Source organism: Ambystoma mexicanum, chromosome 9, assembly GCF_040938575.1.
Source record: "Ambystoma mexicanum isolate Mex_15411 chromosome 9, UKY_AmexF1_1, whole genome shotgun sequence".
Taxonomy (NCBI): Eukaryota; Metazoa; Chordata; class Amphibia; order Caudata; family Ambystomatidae; genus Ambystoma; species Ambystoma mexicanum.
The window spans coordinates 1,500,732,283-1,500,752,110 of NC_090931.1; the positions used below are offsets into that span (position 1 = coordinate 1,500,732,283).

Genomic DNA, 19,828 nt, shown 5'->3' on the forward strand with positions numbered 1-19,828 from the left:
AAGGAGATCTCCTTTTGTTGTTTCCCGATTGACTGAATCTGCACGTTCCTGCGTGATATCAGGCTCTTTCGGATATGCTTCTCGGATCACTAGCAAATGGACGTTAATTCGTCAGGACTCATTCCATAGCATGCCATTGTCGGTTGAATTCAGACAGCTTTGGATCACTGCTGTCGTTGAAGGGATACGATTGCTGCGGTCCCACCTGTTTCATCTACCTGGATTTGGGTGATTTTTGGGGGCATGATTTAAATGTGGTCATAAATGCAGCACTCTTATCTAATGTTACATAATGATGTGGTATAATCCAGATGATTCAGCTGAATGGTCCAAATCTGCACGATAAGTAAGTGCTGGTAGTGCTGTTATCTCCCAATCAGCCTATTATAGAAAATGATTACTTTTCAGAGGACTTCCATTTAGGATGTGTGCATTTTTGTGCATGTCAATGAGGATTTAAGGTTTGTTATGGCGTTTTTGTTGAATGACTTATAATGCACACTAATTACAAGCTGTGCTGCAAACGTAATATGGATGGTGAGGCCAGATATGCTAATTCTAGTGGAGGTGGGCTTAACATGATAGGGGTTGGATACTTCTCCAGCTATGATGTAGGGAAATGCATTTAGAAACTTGAAGTAAGATTACACGGCCATTGCTGGTTTCAATGGTTTCAAATATTGGGTTAATGTCCTGGTACAGTTGAAATAGTTTTTTTTCCTTTCATCCTTGGGTATGGTGTTGTTTACCTTCGAGCTGATGGAGTTGGGTGGTGTATCACGCTGGGTGTGAAGGAAATAAGTGATGTCACAAATCTTATGGGGAAAGATTGGCCCAGTGGGGAAGACCTTGTGGAGCATGGTTTAGTTTGGTGTACTCAATCAATCTTATGGGGAAAGATTGGGCCAGTGGGGAAGACCTTGTGGAGCATGACTTAGTTTGGTGTACTCAATCAATCTTATGGGGAAAGATTGGGCCAGTGGGGAAGACCTTGTGGAGCATGGTTTAGTTTGGTGTACTCATTCAATTCCAGTTAGTTGGGTAGGTATTACATAGTCATTAATTTAGCAGTTATTACAGGAACACTGGTTTTCATCAGGGATTACTTACTCGAAATTAATCAATATTCAAGGGGGGATTAGGTGATGGTCACATAAACTATTTATCTGAAGAAATAGAGGATGATTTGTGATTATATATCCTTGGGTAAAGGATTCTGGGTGAATGGTTAGGAGTGATTTAATCTGTGTATATAACAGTATTCTGATAAAATCCATGGGAACTGGATTTCGTTCAAACAGTGTTGTACATCTTGTCTTTGTGTTGTCTTTTGTTGTCTGTGTGATGGGGGAGGAACTACATGTATTGTACAACCCATTGATATGGAACCAGGAATTCCATTCAAGTACAAATAGTAATGTGATGTTGGTTGATGTACGGATGGATGAAGGGGAATAATGGTGGAGGGTTGGGGTGAACTCAAGTGTGTGCATGTGAGTGAATTGTTTTATCATATTTGAGATGGGCCCGCTTTCAGTGTGCACCTGGAATGTGAAGGGTTTAAACTGCCCACGAAAGAGAAAGCAGGTACTGTCTAAACTCTGGCGAGAGAAAATAGAGGTGGCTTTCCTACAAGAAACGCAGTTAGAGGATGGTACAGGAGGCCTTCTGACGAATGCAAAATATACCAAAGCTCTACTGAATTGCTACTCTTCTAATTCTAGGGGAGTGGGAATTTTGTTGAGGAAGGGTCTAGGTGCAAGCATTGAAAAAGTAAATATGGATAGCGATGGACATATCATATTGATTGATTTGAAATATGAAGGCGCTTTAATAACAATCAGTTCTATATATGGCCCATGTGCAGGAGGGGGAAGGTTCTTTGATTCATTGATGGCAATGATGCGTGATATGGGTGGTGAAAAGATCCTCCTAGGAGGTGATTTCAACTGTGTACTAGATCCTAAATTGGATAGATCCTCATCATGTAACTTTACAGGGCATAAATCGAGTAAAGAATTCCAAGAGTTGATGGAGGTATTTGATTTGGTTGATGTCTGGAGGAGTTTGCACTGGAGAGATAGAGAATTGTCGTATTACTCACCGGTGCATAATTCATACTCTAGGCTCGATTATATATTCTTGTCGGATACATTGATACAGACCGTAATGGAGGCGAGTATTGGGGAAGGACACCTTTCAGACCATTCAATGGTGCAGACTAAGCTGACCTTACTCCCGGAGAGGCGTGGAGTTTATAGATAGAGACTGAACCCCTTTGTGTTGCAAAATAAAGATGCATTTAAGTTTATACCGAATTACTTTAGGGAGAATAATAGAACGGCATACAGTATGGTGGTGTGGGACTCCTTTAAGACTTCCATGAGAGGGGAATTGATAAATTGGACTGCTAGAGTACAAAGATCAGGAGAAACTAGGTTGGCTGAACTTGAAAGAGAACTAGGGGATCTACAAAAAGATATGCATTGTCTAAAGATGAAAGTGTAAGAGCTAAAATAGTGGATGTTAAGGAAATCTTGAAGTGTGAAATGAATATAAAGGTTGCGAGGGGAATATACTATGTGAAACAAAGATATTGGGAAGGAGGGGATAATGGGGGTAGAATTTTGGCCAATAGGTTGAAAAGCTATACAGAGAGGTTATATGTTCATAAAATTCTTAATGAATCTGGAAATATGGCAGTTAAGAAGGTAGACATAGGTGATTGCTTCTGGTCGTTCTATGCTGAGTTGTATACTGAAGATCTGGCTCCAGGACTAGATGAATTGGATAGTTTCTTTGAGAGAATTGCTCTCCCCTCACCATCTGAGGAAGGTAGGCATTTTTTGGAAGCTCCCTTTACCACACAGGAGATTGTCTCCGTAATTGGGGGATTAACAAAAGGAAACTCCCCGGGAATGGACGGCTTAACAGTAGAGTTTTATCATGAATATGATGAGATGTTGGTGCTGATACTGAGTAGTTTGTTTAATCGAATTATAAGAGAAGGGAAGTTGTGTCCCTCAATGAAGGAAGCTATTATCACAGTGATCCCAAAACCGGGAAAAGGATGCAACTAGGTGCTGTAATTATCGGCCAATCTCTTTACTCAACGTTGATATAAAAATCCTCCCCAAGATCTTAACTATTAGATTGGAAAAATACATGGGGGAGTTGATAGAGCGGTCTCAGTCTGGATTTATGTAACAGAGATTGTCATGAACCATGGACATAGCCCCTTCTGGTCTTCCAGTTCCTGGTCCAGGCGGAGAGTGTGCTCCTTGATACTTCCAACATGGCCGTGCCCAGTGGCGTGTTCCGTTCTAGCATGTACGTCGGACACAGCACATCTATAAATGTGCCACGCCCCCACGCCTCCACGCGTCTCAACGCTATCTCTAGGTAGTGTCTCGACGTGTGTGTGCTGCTCGGCGTTAACCTTTCAAGTTCCTGGCCAACTCCCTTATTCTTTCTTCCCTTTTCCTCTGTTTCCAGTATCTCTTACCTTTCTTCGATCCTCTTCCTGGACGTCATGGAACACGCGACTTCCTGGAACTTTGAACGCTCGCGCTGGAGTCAGACTCGACTCGCGCGCACTTATACAAGTCCCGGTCCGGCCGGGAGAAGGAGTCCTCCGCGGAACGCCAGAAGAAGAGAACTCAGGTGAGCCGGGGGGAAACCTTTGACAGATTGAGACGGCAAGCGATCAACACTGATACCGCTATGGAGAAAGCGGTCCAGGACCTCATGCGCGGCATGCAGGAGCTAACAACCGAGGTACAGAACTTAAAGGCAGAGAACTCAGCCTTGAAACAATTAGTGCTGTCACGTGACTCTGCCCATAAGGAAAGCGTGATACTGGGTGGAGTGGTAGACAAATACGATGGCTCGCCAAAATCCTTACGTGGATTTCTGGATTCCTGCTTGGTGCATTTTACATTCAAGCCCTATTATTTTTCAACTTCAAGGGCCAAGGTGGGATTCATAATCTCCCATCTTACAGGGAATGCGTTATCTTGGGCCACTCCCCTAGTGAACTCTGGAGACGTCCTCCTGGACGATTATGATGCATTTATCCAGGCGCTCAAGTCTATGTTTGACCGCCCCGAACAAGTGTTCAGCGCCCAGGAACGCCTACTTGATTTTCGGCAAGGATCCCAGGATATGCTAACGTTCGTTACCAGATTCAAACAGCTGGTAAAGGAGGCTGATTGGGGCCCTGAAGCGAGTTTCACCTTATTTTGCAGGGGTCTAAATGACGATATCAAGGATGAATTAGCCAGAGTGGCTCGCCCCAGTTCGTTTCAGGCTTTGGTAGATCTAGCTTTACAAATAGACTTTCGTATCCAGGAAAGATTGGCTGAAAGGAAAAAGGCTAAGACTGCCTTTCAACGAACCCCTCCGGAGTCGACTGTGAAATCCGATCCTGTCTCAACCCCTGATAACGACTCCGAACCAATGCAAATAGGCGCCTTTCGTGGGCCAATTACTCCACAAGAAAGGATGACAAGAATTCACACCGGCCTGTGTATGTATTGTGCCTCAGACAAGCATCTCGTTAGAGAATGTCCTTTAGCCCCTCCATGGCGTTCGGGAAACGCCAGCTCCCGGCCCTAGATGGAGCGCGGTTTAGGGAGAAAGATGTCTGCTCCACATCAATCACATCCTTCAACTCTCCTGGACAGAATAACCTGGTGGTGCTACAGGCCTTTCTATCGCCCTCCAAGCACAAGACCTATCCCATACTGGCCCTGGTGGACTGTGGAGCTATGGGAATTCTCATTGACCAAGACTGGGTTATCAGACATAAAATACCATATGAGTCACGGAACATTAAACAGCCGGTAGAAGCAATTGATGGGAGACCTCTCTCTTCAGGACCCGTAACCCTACAGACAAAAGAGGTCTGTCTCTCCATAAACCACCACCAAGAGCAGATTACATTCGACATCATCAAATCAGCCCATCACCCAATGGTTCTGGGTATGCCCTGGCTTCAAAGACATAATCCGTACATTAATTGGACAGCAGGGTCATTGTTTCTGGGCTCTGAGTTTTGCATGTCCCACTGTTTATCCCTGGATCTCTCCTTAACACCAGCTATTGAACATTCAGGAGAGCAAAAAACCTCACTCATGGTTTCCAACATTGTACAAGTCCCAGAGACCTACCAAGGATATACTGATGTCTTTTCGACTGCCACAGTCCAGGCTTTACCCCCTCACAGACCCGAAGATTGTGCCATTGAGACAGATCCCTCGGCAGTAATTCCCTTTGGCAGAATGTTTATCCTTTCAGAACCTGAGAAAAAGGCCCTCCGAGAATACCTGGACATCAATTTGGAAAATGGCACCATAAGACCCTCAAAATCTCCAGCGGGTGCCTCATTGTTCTTCGTTCCTAAGAAGGATTCCAAGGAACTCAGACGCTGCCTCGACTACCGTGGTCTAAATCAATGCACCCTCAAAGATAGGTACCCTCTGCCTCTGATTTCAGATATCCTGGAAGCTGTCAGAGGCGCCGTAATATTCACGAAGTTGGACCTCCGGGGTGCCTATCACTTAATCCGTATCCGGGAAGGGGACAAATGGAAGACCGCCTTTAGAACGCCCTTTGGTCACTTTGAATATCTAGTCATGCCCTTTGGATTAGCTAATGCCCCTGCAGTTTTTCAACGTTTCATGGATAGGGTGTTTTCTGACATGCTTTTTCTCTTTGTCATTGTCTATCTAGACGACATTTTGATTTATTCCAAGGATCCCTTGAAACATGAAGAACATGTCATGGCGGTACTACAACGGCTCCATGAAAACAAGCACTTGGTCAAACCTGAGAAATGTCTTTTTCATGTGACTTCAGTTCATTACCTTGGATTCATCCTCAGCTCAGAAGGAGTTGGAATGGACCCTTCAAAGGTAAAGGCCATACTGGCCTGGCCTGCTCCTACATCGGTGAAACAGGCTCAGTCTTTCTTGGGACTTGCTAACTTTTATCGAAAGTTCATTCCTACCTTTTCTGAGCTCGTCCAACCGATCGTTGCTCTGCTGAAGAAGGATGTTCCCTTCATCTGGTCTTCCTCACAAGAGAAGGCTTTTCAACGCTTGAAGACAAGATTCACACAAGCCCCCATCCTGGCTCAGCCTGACTTAGATCGCCCTTTCATAGTGGAAACGGATGCCACCAACCATGCCATAGGAGCAGTCTTGAAACAGGTGCTTGAGGACAAGATGGACCACCCAGTGGCTTACCTCTCTAGAACCCTAACAACTAGCGAAACCCATTACTCCGTCCTGGAAAAGGACCTGTTGGCAATCCGCCAAGCCTTCGCAGAATGGCGACATTTACTCCTGGGTGCTAGATATCCAGTCCAGGTCCGTACGGACCATCGAAATCTACAAATTCTCCAATCTATGGAGTGCAGGAACAGTCGTCAGGCGCGTTGGGCCTACTTCTTCGGCCAGTACCAATTCCAAATCACTCATGTTCCTGGATAACAAAACGTGATTGCGGACGCCTTGTCCCGACGTCCTGACTATTTAACCACTGAAGATAGGACCTATCCTACAATGTTTCCCAACACAATCTTTATAGCTCAAGCGATCAACCTCTTGGAAGAGATTCGAGCCAAAACCCAGTCCTCTGACCTCTGGAAGGACGTCTCTAGGAAAAATGCCTGGAACTTAAGAATCAAGGAAGGATACTTATTCAAGGACAATGCCTTGGTCATTCCCACACCGAAACTTCAACATAAAATAATAACTCTCTGCCATGATACTTTTCATTCTGGACATCGTGGTGTAACCAACATGCTCCGTCTTATACAAAGACAGTTTTGGTGGCCGGAAATGAAATGCAAGGTACAAGAGTACATCAAGACCTGTACTGTCTGCAGTCAGAATAAGCACGACAATAAGAGACCGGCGGGCCTTCTATTGCAACCTACACTGCCAACAAGACCATGGCAATGTATAGCTACAGACTTCATCGTGGAATTACCACCTTCCTGGGGTTACACGACCATCATGGTAACCATAGACTTGTTTACTCATGTGGCACATTTCACGCCTCTCTATAAACTTCCTTCCTCTTCAGAGCTTGCAGAAATTTTTCTAGAACACATTTTCCGTCTTCATGGACTCCCTTCCAAGATCATATCGGACCGAGGACCGCAATATATTTCACAATTCTGGAAACATCTCTGTCGGGTACTAGGGATTCAACGGCTCTTTCATCTGGATATCACCCACAGACCAACAGGGCCACAGAACGTGTTAATCAAACCCTGGAGCAATATCTTTGTTGTTTCGCAACCAAGGTACAGGATGATTGGTCCCTCCTTATACCCTTGGCCGAATTTGCCTATAACAATTCAGATCACTCAGCGATCAACATTAGCCCCTTCTATTGCAGTCAAGGTTTTCATCCCTCCGTGTTACCTTCAGTTCTACCACATCCAACTCCAGTACCTTCACTTGATTCCTGGATTGAAACTCTCCTCAACATCCACAAGGAAGCCAAGGAACAATTGGGAAAGGCTCAGATTCACACTAAGCAATATGCTGATTCCAAAAGAAGACCAGCACCCTCCTATTCTATTGGTGACCAGGTCTGGTTGTCCTCGAAACTATTACCACATTTACGCCCTAACAAGTTAGCCCCCCGATATTATGGTCCATTTTCCATAAAAGAAATCATCAATCCTGTTTCTTATCGGCTCAAACTACCAAACTCCTGGAAGAGAATACATCCAGTTTTTCACACTTCTCTACTCAAACCCTACATCCACTCCACCCGGAAAACCAGCAGACCCAGTCCTGTGATAGTGGACAATCAGCTGGAATATGAAGTATCCAGAATATGTGACTCCAGGTACAAACGGGGTTGACTTCAATACCTGGTCGAGTGGAAAGGCTATCCTCCTAGCGAGAGAACATGGGAACCACTATCCAACCTAAACACCCTCGACTGCTGAGAAGATTCCATCTCATACACCCTGGCAAGCCTGGTGGGACGGGGTTTCGGAGGAGGCATGCTGTCATGAACCATGGACATAGCCCTTCTGGTCTTCCTGGTCCTGGTCCAGACGGAGAGTGTGCTCCTTGATACTTCCAACATGGCCGTGCCCAATGCCGTGTTCCATTCTAGCCTGTACGTCAGACACGGCGCGTTCTATAAATGGGCCACGCCCCCGCGCGTCTCAACGCTATCTCTAGGTAGTGTCTCGACGTGTGTGTGCTGCTCGGCGTTACCCTTTCAAGTTCCTGGCCAACTCCCTTATTCTTTCTTCCATTTTCCCCTGTTTCCAGTATCTATTACCTTTCTTCGATCCTCTTCCTGGACGTCCTGGAACACGCGACTTCCTGGAACTTTGAACGCTCGCGCTGGAGTCAGACTCGACTTGCGCGCACTTATACAAGTCCCGGTCCGGCCGGGAGAAGGAGTCCTCCGCGAACGTCACAAGAAGAGAACTCAGGTGAGCCGGGGGGAAACCTTTGACAGAGATACGGTTACGACAATATTAGATCTTTGTTGGACATTTTGAGTCTACCTGATTCAGAGGTCAAGGATATTGGCCCTCATTACGACCCTTGCGGAAATCGGAAAACGATGGCGGAAATGCAATACCGCCATCGAATAGCGCTCGGTGCGACTATGACCCGTCACCGCAAAGTACGAAGCCATTAGCGACACCGTAGTGAACGCCAACGCTAACTGCACCAAGCACGCGCGCGCGCGCCATGCGAAACCGCAAACACCACCATGGCGCAACGGTACGCCAATTCCGACCCTAGCGGACATGTACCTAACGCCATCAGGCATGGCGTAATGTACCATTCCGCCATGGTGAGAAGTACGGCATCGCGAATCAACCGTAAACGGCCCCACTGAGTGCCTGTACACCGCTCCCTGCCCACAAAGTACAACTCCCCGTAGGTGCAATGAAGTCACAATGCAACCATTGAAATGTACAAGTCACCCATGCATGGCAACGAACAAAAGAAACACAAGAGGGGCCAATGGGAGCTGCAGGGCACAGATGGCACGAATACAGAAGCCATCCCAATGGACATGACCACAGTCCCCCACCAAGAAACGCACGCAAACACAGGCACCTGTGACCAGCAATATTCCGAGAATCACATCATTCCACCAGTCCACCTGGCTGACCGGCATCTGTTACACAAAACCCAATCCCCCGCCCCTGAGCATGACAACATTCAAACTGTCATATTGGCAGCCCCCATCCCTGACCTCACGGGCTTAGTAGGCAAACGCGCCCAGTACAGTACCACGCAACTAAACTCCGAAGCTGGAACCCAATGCAGATCTCCTCACAATACATCGCCCCCCAAATAGGCATATGCCACATCACTTGCAAAGAAAAACGCTACACGGGCCAAATCAGAATAGAAATTTAATGCACATCAAAGTCACCAAGCCCATACAGCCATCAGGCCATGAACTCCTAAACACTAATCACCATTGTGGGCTGCATCCGCAAGAAATGACCAGCCACTACTTGTGTGTCGCCCTGTTCCCTCATGGTACACAGAGCCACATTCACGTACGAAAAGGCAACATGGAAGCGCACAGAACCGCAGGGCCGTCCCAATGGGGAGGCACTAGTCCAGCTGAAAGGCCGAAATGTTGCTCCGAGCCACCAGTACTGCGTAAGGGCATGTGGGCCATTGGCGATCGTCCCATAAGATCGTAATGCTGCTCCACTGATTAACACGAAGCAGCAGGTGTCGGGAGTAAAACCCATCTGCAGGAGTGGCATACAGATGGCAGTGGCAAAAGGGGAGGAGATACCTGTCAACCAAAAGAAAAGAAAAAGAACAGAATGGCCATCAGAACTACATTCCAACAACTCACTTCAATGATCTCACGAAATCCACAGCCATATGCATGCTAGCCCACTCCAAAGGATCATCACCACCCCAAAACCACTTGCGACTCCTAACCATCTATATCGAGGTGCAAACACCATCACAAACGAGTGTACCTGTGCATGCGTCTGTCAAAACAGAATCCATCAGATGGGAATGTTAACGTGCATGGACACAAGTGTCTGAGGGCGCGTCGAGACAGGGAGGGCTCAACAAGGCCAGATAGACGATGGTCCCACCATGGCAGCCCTGCATCACATAGCGTAGGGGAGGCGGATAGATCCCAAGAAGCCCTGTACATGGCAAACTCTGTATCAAATCACCTGCCCATGCATCCATTCATCATTCCCTCATCCCGGAATCAAAACGCCTGAATAATTACTCACATAACATTAGAAACATCCATTGAGTCTGTGCGTTATGCAGCCTGCAAAATCCACAGTGCCCCAGCCCGTAATTCCAGTGTTGTGAAGTAACATGTATTTGGGAACGGCCGGCCTCATCGCCCACGTAGCAATTGCGCATCCCAAACTATTCATATCAATCATTGCTTCCTCGCCATGGGCCCTGTCTCAAGGACATTGAACAATAGAACGTTATATTTGCAGTCAGACCTGTGGGCATCTCCTCGCCGCTAGCTGGAAACCGAAAGCGCCGCCCTTCGAATTCCACATTTGCAACATCACGCCGAAAAGGCATCTGTGGCCGTTTGAAATCACTAATTATTCCATCGAGTGCGGCTGTGTGTGAAAATGGCAACTGCCTTCACCCACAAATGGGACGCCCCGCCCGTCGTTGCAACTCGGTACAGTGATGCATGAGGGCCCACCGTTACTCGAGTACTACGTTCCACTGACCCTTCACAAGTCTGTTCGCGACTGCACAGATAGTATGTGCAACAATGGGACCACAGCAGAATGAACATGTCAACCAATGTTACACGGCCATCGGGTACAAATACATGATTGCAATAGCAAGATGCCATTCCCCGATTTGCAGCGTTGTGCGCGGGACGTGCTCGGCCAAAGGGGAGAGCAGTTTGCACAGGTGGAATTAATCACCACAGGTGGAGGCCATACAGCCTGAAAACACATAAATTGCACAGCCAGTCTCCTCCCACAACCACACCGAAATGCTACCGGCAGGACTCGCGATGTTGGCCCTGGGGGACCTGATAGCACTGCAACTACTCCAACTCCAAGAAGAAGACGAACACCAACTGCAACCGGCCGCACGAAGGAGACGCAGGAGGAGGAGGAGGCCAAGGCAGGGCCAGCAAGGGCCGCCAGCACAGCCACTACCACCACGCAGGCAGCCCGCAATCCCACGCCTCCGAGCACATCCGTTCAACCTCACTGATGAGCAGATCCACACCCTCTACCGTCTGGACCGGGACACCATAGCCGCCATTGTGGACATGACACAGGCTGACCTTGTCAGCATGATAGATAGCCCAACCGCCATCCCACCCCTACTGAAGGTGGTGTCTGTACTCCACTTCCTGGCCACAGGCACCTACCAGCACACAGTCGGACAGTTGCATGGCATTTCTCAGCCACTGTTCTCACGGACACTATTTCAAGTGCTCGATGCCCTCCTGCAGCACGCAGACGACTACATCTTTCTACCACGCTCGGAGCAGGAAATTACCAACACAAAAGTGGGATTCCATGCACTTGCCGGCATACCGGGTTGCATTGGTGCCATCGACTGCACCCATGTGGAATTGGTCGTCCCACATGCCATGGAGGCCCAGTACCGCAACCGAAAACAATTTCATTCCCTGAATGTACAAATGGTGTGTGACTCCAACAGGATCATTACACATTGTTGTGCCCGATTCCCTGGATCAACCCATGATTCTATGGTCTTGAGGAACTCTACAATACCACGCTACATGGAGCGACACGCAGGGAACAGATCCTGGCTACTCGGTGAGTCTCATTACATGCATGATTATGTGGGGTATGTGATTTGGCAATGACCTGGCAGGAAGGGGGGGGGGGTGTGCGTACGTAGCAATGGCATTCCACATCATACGTTTCTCGTCCACATACAGGTGATGCTGGATATCCACTGAAGAGATGGCTCCTCACACCAGTCCGGAACCCACGGGACCAGCATGAGGAGGACTACAACCATGCCCACTCACGTACCCGTGTAGTCATTGAACAGGCATTCGGCCTACTGAAGACTCGTTTCCGCTGCCTCAGCAGGTCTGGCGGGGCACTCCTGTACCGCCATGAGAAGGTTGCAAAGATGGTCATGGCATGTGTCATGCTCCACAACATGTGCGTACGTAGAAATGTGCCCATGCCCCCTGACGCAGAACTGCAAGCACCTGATGATGGTCATGATGAGGGTGGGGATGTGGCAGCACCTCATGGAGTCTGCGAGGCACCGGAGGCCCGTGACATTCGTCAGCATCTCATTGATGTATGCTTCTAGCACTCACGCCTGGTGGCTGATACATGGACACGGGACTCGTGGCACTGCGTGTGTCTGGGACATGCACAATATGGACTGTACGCCTATGATGGCCTAGTACACAAAGATCAATGTCCACACATCTCATTGGTTGATCGTGCACTTTTTATGGCATATGTGATGTCATGTTGAACACCCTATCGACCCGCCACCCAAGTGAGCCCAACACACCCCCTCCACCCTCCTACCTCCCCCCCGAACACCAGTGTCCAAAGATGCTCATTGTCAGTGGGCTGTCGCTATTGCAAGCCCCCTCTGCGGGTATCAGGGGCACCCCTGCCTGTGGAGCGCAGGTTCCTTCCAGATCTACGTTGGGGGCTGCCCTGGACGGAACTTGCAACGGATGATGTGTCTGCCTGCTCACGTCCATGCATGTCCCTAAGGGTTTGCGAGAGCTCAGTGAGCACACGGCGCACTGCGGCAAGTTCGGCACATACGTCTTTGGACGTCGCATGCAGTTCCCCCCTCAGGCTCTCGGTGCTACTCTCCATTTGTGCCCTTAGCGTCTCTGTACCTCTCTCCATTTCTGCCCTAAGTGTCTCAGTTGATGTTTCTATGTCTGCCTTAGTGCCCCCACATTCATCGGCATGGTCCTTGAGGAGTGTGGCCAGTTGCTGCTGTTGTACGATTAACTGGTCGAGGGACTGTTGCCTCTGCTGGGCCATGGCCATTTGCGGGGGTGTCACAGAGGGGCTGTTGTCCTCATGTTGCCTTACCACAGGGCTTGTGGGGGATGGCCAGTCGTCGTCTTGTGGGTGCCCCTGCGTGGTATCCTCATGTTGTACGGGATGGGACAGACAGGGGGATTGGGACAGGTCATGGATGGATCTGACTTCGACATCCCCGTTTTCTGTGTCCGAGCATGCTGCCATCAATGGGGTGTCACCTATGGTGCTGCTGCCACCAGAGGCAGTGCCTTCTGTGGCATCCATTGGGGGGACCTGTGGTGGTGGTGTTGTGGGCATGCTGGCTGCTGGGGTGCCTGTTGATGTTCCCTCCTCTGTGCTGCCACCTGATTTGTGCTGCTGCCGTGTCTTGATGCGTGCAGCTGAGGTGGAGGGTCTCTGGCCGTTGGTCTTGGCCCTCTTTGCAGGTGTGCTGGTAGGGGTGTCCTGTAGCTCGTCGTTTGGATCGGACCCTGTGGTGGAGTAAAGGAGGGCGAGGGTTAATGATGGGTCTGTGGGAATTGGAATGGCATTGTATCACATGCTTTGGGGTGGTACCTGAGGGTGATTTGGGTCGGGTCCTTGGAGGTGCTTTGATTTGTGTGTGGAGTGAGGGTGCAGTTGTTTGGCAGCCTGCAGTTAGGGTGTGCCTGCTGCACGTGTAGTGCGTGTATTAGGGGTTTTTAATTATTTATGTATTTATTGTGGGTTTTAACGTGCGCTATCAGGCCGATGTGTGTGGACGTTCTCCTGGACATGTGTTCTATGTATGTGGACGCATGGTACTTCACATGGATGGACTGTGTGGATTTGGCATTGTTTTATCTGGCACACCTACCTGAATCTTCGGATGTCTGCACTCCTTTCTCCATCCCTCCGACTCCCTCTATGCTCTCCATTCCGATGGTGGAGGCACAGATTTCTTCCCAGGGGGTCAACTTGATGGGTGATTCAGGACCTCCCCCGGTGGCTGTGGCAATGTTGCGGTTGGCAGAGAGTATGCTGCGGACGCGTATCCGCAGGTCGTCCCATCGCTTGCGGCATTGCTGTGGGGTGCGGGGTGCGGTCCCCACCGCACTTACCCGCTGTGCCACCAGAGCCCATATGGTCTTCTTGTTTGCAAGTGCCGTTCTGGTCATTTGCGTGGAGAAGACGACGGCAGCATTCTCCTGGAGGGTCTCTGTTAGCACGGTGAGTTCCTCACGGGAGAAGTGGACCTGCCGCTTGCGGTCGCACGCTTTCTTCGCTACTTTTCCCATTTGTCTTGGTTTCGCTAGGGTGGGTGACGGGTTGGGGTGTGTTTCAGGGTAGTGATTTTAGTGGTTGTGTGGTTTTAGTGGTTTTATAGGTGTACGCCGGGATGTTTCCCGTTCCGGGCCCATGTTTTTACTTCCGTTTCCGTATATTTCCGGTCACCGTACTTTCCGGTAGGCGCACACTGCGGTGACCGCTAAGAGGGGTGGCGGTATTGCACCTAGGGCGCCGTACAGCGGCGGTGTGGGCCGTTTTGGGGTCATTTCCGCCATCGCGGACTTTGCACTTCCGCCGTGGCGTGGTGCTCGTGCCCGATGGGTCGGAATGGGCCGCACTTTGCTCCTTCGTGCAATGGCGGAAACGCTATTTACGCTGTGGCGCTCCGGTCAGTCACTTTCCGCCAGGGTCGTAATGAGGGCCATTGTGTTTTAATTTTTTTAGATGCCAAGAAGGCCTTCGATAGGGTAAACTGGCAATTCTTGAATTCCACGTTATCAAAATTGGGTTTTGGGCCGTTGTTTAATAATGGAATTAAAGCGTTACAAACTGACATTACAGCAAAGGTGTGGGTGAAGGAGGGGTTTTCAACTTCATTCCCACTATATAGGGGTACTATATGTTTAATCTGGTGTTAGAGCCTCTGCTGGCATACATTATGCATCATAGGGGAGTTTGCGGTCTTTGTGTAGGAGATGGAGAGGTAAAAGCATTGGCCTATGCGGATGATGTAGTGGTTATTTTGAATAATCCTGTGGAGGGAGGTCAGCTTTTAAGAGGGATTTTTGAAGAAGTAGGAAAATGATCAGTTTACCCGATTAACTGGGGTAAAACAGTAGTCTGGAACTGTAAATGGGAGAACAAGTGCATAAAGTATTTAGGTATTCATTTAGTTCGGGACATTAGACAAATAGGTCAGTGTAATGTAGATAGAACCATTGAAATCCTACAAAAGGATATTAGAAAATTGAGGCGTATAACTTTGACAATTTGGGCTAAAGTTAATGCAATTAAAATGCTTTTATTGCTGAAGGTTTTGTATATGATCCAATCATTGCCCCTACTCTTCACTATGAAAGCTCTTCGGCGTATAGATAGGTTGTTTCAAAATTTCCTATGGGGTGAAGGAAAGAGGGATAGAATTCCACGGGATATTATGGTCAGGAGTGTTAAGGATGGATTTTAAGGAATTACATAATGGTTTTTTGTTGAAAAAGGTGTCTAGCTACTCTTGCGGGGAACGTAATTGGATGCCATGGTGGGTACAAACTGAATTACAGAAGTTTTTGCTGTATGACATTAAGAATATGTATTCTTTTGGAAAGCTGCCTGGGAAGATACAGAGCTTAAAGACGATTTTGGTGACTACGGATGCATTGACTTCTTTGATAATAGATAGCGGGCAAGGATTGTTTATTTATGAAGAGGCATCTCTTTGACATAATACGGGCTGCGAGTCAATAACAAGGTATTGAACTGGAGGAGCTGGATCAGTAGAGGAAATTTAATGGTTGGTGACGTCTGGGATGATGGAGGACCGGTCCCGTTTGAGAGTCTGGTGGAGAGATTTGGTATACAAATTAGGGAATTAAGAAGGTATAATTAATTGGTACGCTTAATCTCTGAAAGAAGGCAGATGATGACTGTCCCATTCTCAAAGAAACCAGAAGTTTTTACTGTGTTGACTAGTGGGCCGCAGAAAGTATCAAACATTATGAAATGTATGCAACCAGAGGCGAGGTGGTTAGATTCATGGGAGAGGTTACGATTGTTGTGGTCGGAGGAGTTGGGTAGAGAACTAACACAAGAAGAATGGGAAAAAGTATGGAGAGCTCCAATAAAGGCTAAGGCAGAGTTACAGCTACGCTATACGCACCAAAGAATATTAGGTAGAATGTATTGGACCCCGGTGCGTATGTGTACTTTGGGAATGATGGATGATGATACTTGTTGGGGTTGTGGGAAGGAGAGGGGTAGTTTGCTTCATATGTTGTGGAACTGTGAGAGGGTGGTACATTTTTGGAGGGATGTGCTGGACAGAATCGACCAGGTTTGGAAAATTGCTTACCCACGTAATCCTCTAGCAGTCATTCTACAACTTCTTGGTTGTGGACATAATATTAATTGGGTAACATTGTGCTGGATTAATAAAGTATTGTTGGTGGTGAATAAACAGATCTTAAAGGTCTGAAAGACAAGGAAGAAACCGTCAATAGAGAATTGGATTTTAGATGCGCAAGTTCTGTCGAGATATGAGAAAACTATGTTTCATAGACAGCACAAGGAAGAACTTTATGAGGATCTCTGGAGAAACTTCATTGAACTTCATGGATGATCCTGGTTTGTACTATTGAAAATGTGGGTTTACTTTGATGACTAAAAAGTGTGTTAGGGTGGGAGGGGGGTTGTGTACGTTTACGTGTCTGTGTGGTGTAGTCCTTCTTGTTGTGGTTGTCGGATTCTTACTCATGGTTATGTTTTAGGTTAGTACGCATTCAATTTGTTAATGATGAGATCAATGTTATTGCATTCCTTAAATTCTGTTATTTGAAGTGATATTCTTTAATGCCATTGAGATCTAAAATGTAACATGTATTACCTTTGATGTATTTTATTTTTGTTTATGGATAATAAGAAATAAAGAGTTAAAAAAATAATAATAATAAAATAAAAGATTGCATGCTTGACTCTGCCTGATCTCATTAAAGGGACAGAGCCATTGCAAGTCAGTAGCGGTAATCTTCCTGGGGCGATTCCTCATCTTCCTCGGCTCAGTAGTGTTGTAAATGTAAAGTGGGGAGGAATGATGGGAACTGTATTTTCCCATATAATAGGCAGGGTACAATAAGTTGTAAAAAAAGGGGGATACAATGTCTCACCATCAGGTGCTTCTCCCCCACAGCGACTAGCACGAAATTAAGTATTATATTGGTGCGAACAGAAAAAACAGATCATTGCTTCTAACCTTACCACAACCCTTTCCGAGAAGGAAGGACACCGTTCATTTCTAAGACGCACTTCCAGTATATATTGTAGTCATACTAAGAATGATACACGTATCTTACTGAACAAAGAATATTATACAAAGTACACTAACCATATACATGTGTTTATTTTCTAATACATGCTTATCACTCCAAGTTTCACATTCCTGTACAGTCCCATTATACTCTTTGGAAATACCCCTATGAGAAAGGCGGTGGGACAAATAGCAGCAATGAAGGTCCCTGGCTACTTTGCATAATATGAAACAGAAGTTGGGAACATAAGAATGACCGCAGATCTTTACATTTGACAAATATCTCTGTGATCATGGGGTTGCGTGCTCATTAGGCATAACGCGATTGGTGCTCATTTCTTTTTTCATAGCACTCACCCAATCATTAAAGTGGTTCTTGCCATGTGCCATTTAAACTCATCTAGACAGCCTCAGGATTTGGAATTGACATGATGTGGCTGTGACATCTGTCAATCCTGTCTGTGAATGAAGCACAGCTTCCTGAGGGACTACGATTTCATTGGCGCTCACGACGGCGACAGTGGGGAGTAAGTAAATGTAAATGTTCTGACTAACCTGGCCCTTACCGTTCAGGGAAAAGGTGAAAAGAACAGTTTGTACACTTGTACTCCTTGATGTTTCTTGAGACTGATTAATACGGTGGGTGATTCATAAAGTGACTATCTACTATTCCTGAATGGAACAATGATCCTAGACACATTTTTAAAAACATGTTTTAAAATCTGGCACTCTGTTGGGGTAGCCATCCTGCTCCTCATGCTTCCTCTACCATATGAGGAGAGAGTCGCTGCTTTTGGGAGACCGGCAGCATTTTAGAGGATTTGAGGCCGGGTCTTAGGCTATGGATGTGCATTGGGAGAGTTACACTTGCTTTGTACACACCTAGGTGAGTACATGTTGCAATAGTGTTCCTGATTGCAGTGGAAATCCCGGCCTATGCTGTGCTCAGCACAACACACCCATCTCCTGAGTGTTGTCTCGCAGAATGCCCAAGGATGTGGGCGCCATGAAGTTCATTTAGTGTCATGATTAAAGTCTGTCTCAGAGGTGGGGGAGGTGGCATTTTGTTGCTGGAGACTCCCGGGGGTTGTGGGAGACTTTGCAGATTTGCTACAGTGGCATCACCCCTTTCTTCCACTCCCCGGCCTCTCCCCCCATTGCACGGGAGTGTAAATAAGTGTAAATGATGTATATGGTGCACTGTCAAAACGTGTATCACCCCCATCAGCTGCTCACTATTCACTATGATTGTGAATCCCCCTACTAAGGTATTGCGCCACCCCCATCAGCTGCTCACTATTCACTATGATTGTGAATCACCCTGCTAAGGTATTGCGCCACCCCCATCAGCTGCTCACTATTCACTATGATTGTGAATCACCCTGCTAAGGTATTGTACCACCCCCATCAGCTGCTCACTATTCACTATGATTGTGAATCACCCTGCTAAGGTATTGTGCAACTCGTCATTCTTATTCATCATGTGCAGTGTTTCTGATATAAGCATTCAGATTTATCTTCCAAAAATACAATTATAAGCTCTGCATGCCTGGCAGAAGGCCCCATGGAATAAAATACACCTTTGCCCAGTCCTGTTTGTTTAGATGACAGCAGGCTGCATGCTGGGAATCAATGCTAATGCCTAAAGGACTATATATAATAAGGGAGAAGTGAAACTACAACTCCCAGAAGCCACCGCACCGTTGGCTAAAAGGCCAGAGACTGAAGGTGAGCCCAGTCACATGGGTCCAGATGGCAGCAATGACTCCCGACCACATGAAAACAACAGGGAAGGCAACTCACCTGACCTGGCTCTTGCTCAGCCCCTTCCCTCCAGTGATCTTGGGTGGATTCCTCTCCCGTGATCTTGGGTGGATTCCGGTCCTGTGATCTCGGGTGGATTCTTCTTCAGTGATCTCTTGCAGAGTTCGTGACAACACCCAACCGGGAAGAGAGGAGGCGTCTGGGAGACAGTGGTGGACATATGCAGGATCCCAGTATTTAACTGAAGTTGCTCCTAACAGGCGACACTAATCACCGAAACAGGGGACACGGATCTCCTGCACATGCGCAAAGTGGGTAACAGGCTTTGAGCTCCGTGTTAAGCTCCCATGCGGCCATAATGCCCTCTGGCTGATAGACCATTATGCAGCTCCATTACAGTGAACACAAGGAAAAGGGCGTCCCCATGTCTCACAGGCGCCATGTGGTCCATTTGATGCAGTGAACTGCCAAGGAGGGATCCGTAGAGATTCATATAATTATGTCTCTCCCACACTATCTGTGCATTATTCTGTGACATGTTTTTTACATCACTTTAACTAAGGTGTTTTCACTAAATATATTCATTTTTTTCAGGTCTTTGTCATTTCTGTCTACTCATCAAAGCCACAACGAAGACACACATGTGTACGAGCTGGAGCTGTGAGCATGGTCAAGGGCCCGAATTGCAGACTGATTGCACATCCAGGCACCACTTAAAATGTGTGATTCTAAGCAACTCATTTCCTCTCACT

The 19,828-nt window shown here is 47.3% G+C and overlaps 1 protein-coding gene across 1 annotated transcript in view; it reads right to left on the bottom strand.

Annotated features, from left to right (window-relative positions):
• The window catches only part of LOC138489325 (zinc finger protein 420-like), a 32,469-nt gene extending 13,150 nt beyond the window's left edge, over positions 1-19,319 (bottom strand). The window contains exon 1 of the mRNA XM_069617024.1: positions 19,116-19,319. The gene's annotated coding sequence lies outside the window, so the exon portion shown is untranslated. The remainder of the gene's footprint in view (positions 1-19,115) is intronic.
• Positions 19,320-19,828: the final 509 nt, after the last annotated feature.